Here is a 6,878-nt window from a genome sequence, read left to right on the forward strand (position 1 = left end):
TTCAAAATATCTTTTCTAACTTCCTAACTCCTTATCTTCTCAAAATTGATTTTCAAAATATGTTTCAACTAACTAACTAACTTTTTGTTTGTTTCTTATCTTTTTCAAAACTACCTAACTAACTCTCTCTCTCTCTAATTTTCGAAAATATCTCCCCCCTTTTTCAAAATTTCTTTTTAATTAACTAATTATTTCAATTTTAAATCTTAATTTTCGAAAATCACTAACCTTTTTCAAAAACTATTTTCAAAAATCACTAACTCTTTTCCAAAAATTATTTTCGAAATTTTCCCTCTCTCATCTTATTCTATTTATTTATTCATCTACTAACATCTCTCCCTCACCCACCAAAAATCCGAACTCCATCTCTCTCTCTCTCTGAGTTCAGATTTTCTTCCTCTTTTCTTCTACTAACACAAGGACCTCTCTACTGTGATATAAAGGATCCATATTATTATTATTTTCTCTGTGCCCTCTTCTTTGTCATATGAGCAGGAGCAAGGACAAGAACATTCTTGTTGAAGCAGATCCAGAACCTGAAAGGACCCTGAAGAGAAAATTAAGAGAAGCTAAATTACAACAATCCAGAGATAGCTTTTCAGAAATTTTCGAACAGGAGGAAGAGATGGCAGCCGAAAATAATAATAATGCAAGGAGGATGCTTGGTGACTTTACTGCACCTAATTCCAATTTACATGGAAGAAGCATCTCCATTCCTGCCATTGGAGCAAACAACTTTGAGCTGAAACCTCAATTAGTTTCTCTGATGCAGCAGAACTGCAAGTTTCATGGACTTCCATCTGAAGATCCTTTTCAGTTCTTAACTGAATTCTTGCAGATATGTGATACTGTTAAGACTAATGGAGTAGATCCTGAAGTCTACAGGCTCATGCTTTTCCCTTTTGCTGTAAGAGACAGAGCTAGAATATGGTTGGACTCTCAACCCAAAGACAGCCTGAACTCTTGGGATAAGCTGGTCACGGCTTTCTTAGCCAAGTTCTTTCCTCCTCAAAAGCTAAACAAGCTTAGAGTGGATGTTAAAACCTTCAGACAAAAAGAAGGTGAATCCCTCTATGAAGCTTGGGAGAGATACAAAGGACTGACCAAAAAGTGTCCTTCTGACATGCTTTCAGAATGGACCATCCTGGATATATTCTATGATGGTCTGTCTGAGTTATCTAAGATGTCATTGGACACTTCTGCAGGTGGATCCATTCACCTGAAGAAAACGCCTGCAGAAGCTCAAGAACTCATTGACATGGTTGCAAATAACCAGTTCATGTACACTTCTGAAAGGAATCCTGTGAATAATGGGACGCCTATGAAGAAGGGAGTTCTTGAGATTGATACTCTGAATGCCATATTAGCTCAGAACAAAATATTGACTCAGCAAGTCAATATGATTTCTCAGAGTCTGAATGGAATGCAAGCTACATCCAACAGTACTCAAGAGGCTTCTTATAAAGAAGAAGCTTATGATCCTGAGAACCTTGCAATAGCAGAGGTGAATTACTTAGGTGAACCTTATGGAAACACCTATAACTCATCATGGAGAAATCATCCAAATTTCTCATGGAAGGATCAAAAGCCTCAACAAGGCTTTAATAATGGTGGAAGAAACAGGTTTAACAATAATAAACCTTTTCCATCATCCACTCAGCAACAGACAGAGAACTCTGAACAAAATACTTCTAATTTAGCAAACTTGGTCTCTGATCTATCTAAGGCCACTGTGAGTTTCATGAATGAAACAAGGTCTTCCATTAGAAATTTGGAGGCACAAGTGGGCCAGCTGAGTAAAAGGATCACTGAAATCCCTCCTAGTACTCTCCCAAGTAATACAGAAGAGAATCTAAAAGGAGAGTGCAAGGCCATTGGCATAAGCAAAATGGCCGAACCCAATGAGGGAGAGGAGGACGTGAATCCCAAGGAGGAAGACCTCCTGGGACGTCCAGTGACCAATAAGGAGCTTCCCTCTGAGGAACCAAAGGACTCTGAGGCTCATCTAGAGACCATAGAGATTCCATTGAACCTCCTTATGCCCTTCATGAGCTCTGATGAGTATTCCTCTTCTGAAGAGAATGAGGATGTTAATGAAGAGCAAACTGCCAAGTTTCTTGGTGCAATCATGAAGCTGAATGCCAAATTATTTGGCATTGATACTTGGGAAGTTGAACCTCCCTTGTTCATCAATGAACTAAGTGATCTGGATCAACTGACATTGCCTCAGAAGAGACAGGATCCTGGAAAGTTCATAATACCTTGTACCATAGGCACCATGATCTTTAAGGCCCTGTGTGACCTTGGTTCAGGAATAAACCTCATGCCCCTCTCTGTAATAGAGAAACTGGGAATCTATGGGATGCAAGCTGCTAAAATCTCATTAGAGATGGCAGACAATTCAAGAAAACAGGCATATGGACAAGTAGAGGACGTGTTAGTAAAGGTTGAAGGCCTTTACATCCCTGCTGATTTCATAGTCCTGGATACTGGAAAGGAAGAGGATGAATCCATCATCTTAGGAAGACCTTTCCTATCCACAACAAGAGCTGTGCTTGATGTTGACAGAGGTGAACTAGTCCTTCAATGGAATGAGGACCCCCTTGTATTTAAAACTCATGGATCTCCCTCTGCAACCATGGAGAGGAAGCATGAAAAGCTTCTCTCAAAGCAGAGTCAACCCAAGCCCCCACAGTCAAACTCTAAGTTTGGTGTTGGGAGGCCACAACCAAACTCTAAGTTTGGTGTTGGAGAGCCTCAACAATGCTCTGAACATCTGTGAGGCTCCATGAGAGCCCACTGTCAAGCTATTGACATTAGAAAAGCGCTTGTTGGGAGGCAACCCAATTTTTATTTTCCTAACTATATTTTTCTTAGTTATATGTCTTTATAGGTTCATGATCATGAGGAGTCTCAAAATAAATATAAAAATTGAAAATGGAATCAAAAACAGCAGAAGAAAAATCACACCCTGGAGGAGCATCTGCCTGGCATTCAACGCCAGAACAGAGCATGGTTCTGGCACTGAACGCCCAAAATGGGCAGCATTCTGGCGCTGAACGCCCAGAACAAGCATGGTTCTGGCGTTCAACGCCAGAAATGGCAACAAATGGGCGTTGAACGCCCAAAATGGGCACCAACCTGGCGCTGAACGCCCAGAGTTGTGTGCAAAGGCATTTTACATGCCTAATTGGTGCAGGGATGCAAATCCTTGACACCCCAGGATCTGTGGACCCCACAGGATCCCTGAGGTCCCTTTCAAACTCAAAAGAGATGAGTATCCGGAGATCCGACATGAAATTCAAAGAAGAGGTTGGGAAGTTCTAACAAATCCCATCCAACAAGTCGGCATCCTAATGGTTCAAGAGTTCTATGCTAATGCATGGATCACCAAGAACCATGATCAAAGTAAGAATCCGGATCCAAAGAACTATGTTACAATGGTTCGGGGGAAATACTTGGATTTTAGTCCGGAAAATGTGAGGTTGGCGTTCAACTTGCCAAACATGGAAGAGAACGAACGCCCCTACACAAGGAGAGTCAACTTTGATCAAAGGTTGGACCAAGTCCTTATGGACATATGTGTAGAAGGAGCTCAATGGAAGATTGACTCCAAAGGCAAGCCGGTTCAACTAAGAAGATTGGACCTCAAGCCTGTAGCTAGAGGATGGTTGGAGTTCATTCAAAGCTCAATCATTCCCACTAGCAACCGGTCTGAAGTTACTATAGACCGGGCCATCATGATCCATAGCATCATGATTGGAGAAGAGGTGGAAGTTCATGAGATTATACCTCAAGAACTCTACAAGGTGGCTGACAAGTCCTCCACTATGGCAAGGTTAGCCTTTCCTCACCTCATTTGCCATCTATGCAATTCGGCTGGGATTGACATAGAGGGAGATATCCTCATTAAAGAGGACAAACCCATCACTAAGAAAAAGATGGAGCAAGAAAGAGAGCCCATTCATGGAGCTCAAGAGGCGTATGAAGCTCATCACCATGAGATCCCAGAGATGCCTCAAATGCACTTTCCTCCACAAAACTATTGGGAGCAAATCAACACCTCCCTAGGAGAATTGAGTTCCAATATGGGACAACTAAGGGTGGAACATCAAGAGCACTCCATCATGCTTCATGAAATAAGAGAAGATCAAAAAGCAATGAGGGAGGAGCAACAAAGACAAGGAAGAGACATAGAAGAGCTCAAGGACATCATTGGTTCCTCAAGAAGGAAACGCCACCATCACTAAGGTGGATTCATTCCTTGTTCTTATTTCTTCTGTTTTTCGTTTTCTATGTTATGTGCTTATCTATGTTTGTGTCTTCATTACATGATCATTAGTAGTAGTAACTATGTCTTAAAGTTATGAATGTCCTATGAATCCATCACCTCTCTTAAATGAAAAATGTTTTAATTCAAAAGAACAAGAAGTACATGAGTTTCAAATTTATCCTTGAACTTAGTTTAATTATATTGATGTGGTGACAATGCTTCTTGTTTTCTGAATGAATGCTTGAACAGTGCATATGTCTTTTGAAGTTGTTGTTTAAGAATGTTAAATATGTTGGCTCTTGAAAGAATGATGACTAGGAGACATATTATTTGATAATCTGAAAAATCATAAAAATGATTCTTGAAGCAAGAAAAAGCAGCAAAGAACAAAGCTTGCAGAAAAAAAAAAATAGGCGAAAAAAAAAATAGAAAGAAAAAAATAAAAAAAAAAGAGAAAAAGAAAAAGCAAGCAGAAAAAGCCAATAACCCTTAAAACCAAAAGGCAAGGGTAATAAAAAGGATCCCAAGGCTTTGAGCATCAGTGGATAGGAGGGCCTAAAGGAATAAAATCCTGGTCTAAGCGGCTAAACCAAGTTGTCCCTAACCATGTGCTTGTGGCGTGTAGGTGTCAAGTGAAAACTTGAGACTGAGCGGTTAAAGTCAAGGTCCAAAGCAAAAAAAAGAGTGTGCTTAAGAACCCTGGACACCTCTAATTGGGGACTTTAGCAAAGCTGAGTCACAATCTGAAAAAGTTCACCCAAATTATGTGTCTGTGGCATTTATGTATCCGGTAGTAATACTGAAAAACAAAGTGCTTAGGGCCACGGCCAAGACTCATAAAGAAGCTATGTTCAAGAATCATCATACTGAACTAGGAGAATCAATAACACTATCTGAACTCTGAGTTCCTATAGATGCCAATCATTCTGAACATCAATGGATAGAGTGAGATGCCAAAACTATTCAAGAGGCAAAAAGCTATAAGTCCCGCTCATTTGATTGGAGCTATGTTTCATTGATAGTTTGGAATTTATAGTATATTCTCTTCTTTTTATCCTATTTGATTTTCAGTTGCTTGGGGACAAGCAACAATTTAAGTTTGGTGTTGTGATGAGCGGATAATTTATACGCTTTTTTGCATTATTTTTAGTATGTTTTTAGTAGGATCTAGTTACTTTTAGGGATGTTTTCATTAGTTTTTATGTTAAATTCACAATTCTGGACTTTACTATGAGTTTGTGTGTTTTTCTGTGATTTCAGGTATTTTCTGGCTGAAATTGAGGGACTTGAGCAGAAATCAGATTCAGAGGTTGAAGAAGGACTGCTGATGCTGTTGGATTCTGACCTCCCTGCACTCAAAGTAAATTTTCTGGAGCTACAGAACTCGAAATGGCGCGCTTCCAATTGCGTTGGAAAGTAGACATCCAGGGCTTTCCAGCAATATATAATAGTTCATACGTTGGCCAAGAATAGACGACGTAAACTGGCGTTCAACGCCAGCTTCCTGCCCAAATCTGGCGTCCAGCACCAGAAAAGGAGCCAAAACCAGAGTTGAACGCCCAAACCGGCACAAAAGCTGGCGTTCAACTCCAGGAAGGACCTCTACACGTGCAACACTCAAGCTCAGCCCAAGCACACACCTAGTGGGCCCCGGAAGTGGATTTATGCATCAATTACTTACTTCTGTAAACCCTAGTAGCTAGTTTATTATAAATAGGACCTTTTACTATTGTATTAGGCATCTTTGATCAGTTGTATGCTATCTTAGATCACGTTTGAGGGCTGGCCTCTCGGCCATGCCTGGACTTTCACTTATGTATTTTTAACGGTAGAGTTTCTACACTCCATAGATTAAGGTGTGGAGCTCTGCTGTTCCTCAAAGATTAATGCAAAGTACTACTGTTTTCTATTCAATTCATCTTATTTCACTTCTAAGATATTCATTCGCACTTCAACCTGAATGTGATGAACGCGACAATCATTATCATTCCCTATGAACGCGTGCCTGACAACCACTTCCGTTCTACCTTCGACTGAATGAGTATCTCTTAGATCTCTTAATCAGAATCTTCGTGGTGTAAGCTAGAATGATGGCGGCATTCAAGAGAATCCAGAAAGTCTAAACCTTGTCTGTTGTATTCCGAGTAGGATTCAATGAATGAATGACTGTGACGAGCTCCAAACTCGCGATTGCGGGGCGTTAGTGACAGACGCAAAAGGATAGTAAATCCTATTCCAGCATGATCGAGAACCGACAGATGAATAGCTGTGCGGTGACAGGGTGCGTTGACCATTTTCACTGAGAGGATAAGATGAAGCCATTGACAAGGGTGATGCCTCCAGACGATTAGCCGTGCCATGATAGGGCATTTGGATCATTTTCTCGAGAGAAGACCGAAAGTAGCCATTGACAATGGTGATGTATCACATAAAGCCAGCCATGGAAAGGAGTAAGACTGATTGGATGAAGATAGCAGGAAAGCAGAGGTTCAGAGGAACGAAAAGCATCTCCATTCGCTTATCTGAAATTCCTACCAATGATTTACATAAGTACCTCTATCCCTATTCTATTATTTATTTTTGAAAACCCATTACTGTTTTATAT

The 6,878-nt window shown here is 40.4% G+C and overlaps 1 non-coding gene across 1 annotated transcript; it reads right to left on the bottom strand.

Moving 5' to 3' along the window:
* Window positions 1-1,021: 1,021 nt before the first annotated feature.
* LOC112768598 (small nucleolar RNA R71) lies at window positions 1,022-1,129 on the bottom strand. Its single transcript, XR_003186006.1, has one exon. It is a non-coding gene; the product is annotated as a small nucleolar RNA R71 (small nucleolar RNA).
* Between the last annotated feature and the right edge of the window lie 5,749 nt (window positions 1,130-6,878).

The sequence above is a fragment of the Arachis hypogaea genome, chromosome 17 (assembly GCF_003086295.3).
Source record: "Arachis hypogaea cultivar Tifrunner chromosome 17, arahy.Tifrunner.gnm2.J5K5, whole genome shotgun sequence".
NCBI classification, from domain to species: domain Eukaryota; kingdom Viridiplantae; phylum Streptophyta; class Magnoliopsida; order Fabales; family Fabaceae; genus Arachis; species Arachis hypogaea.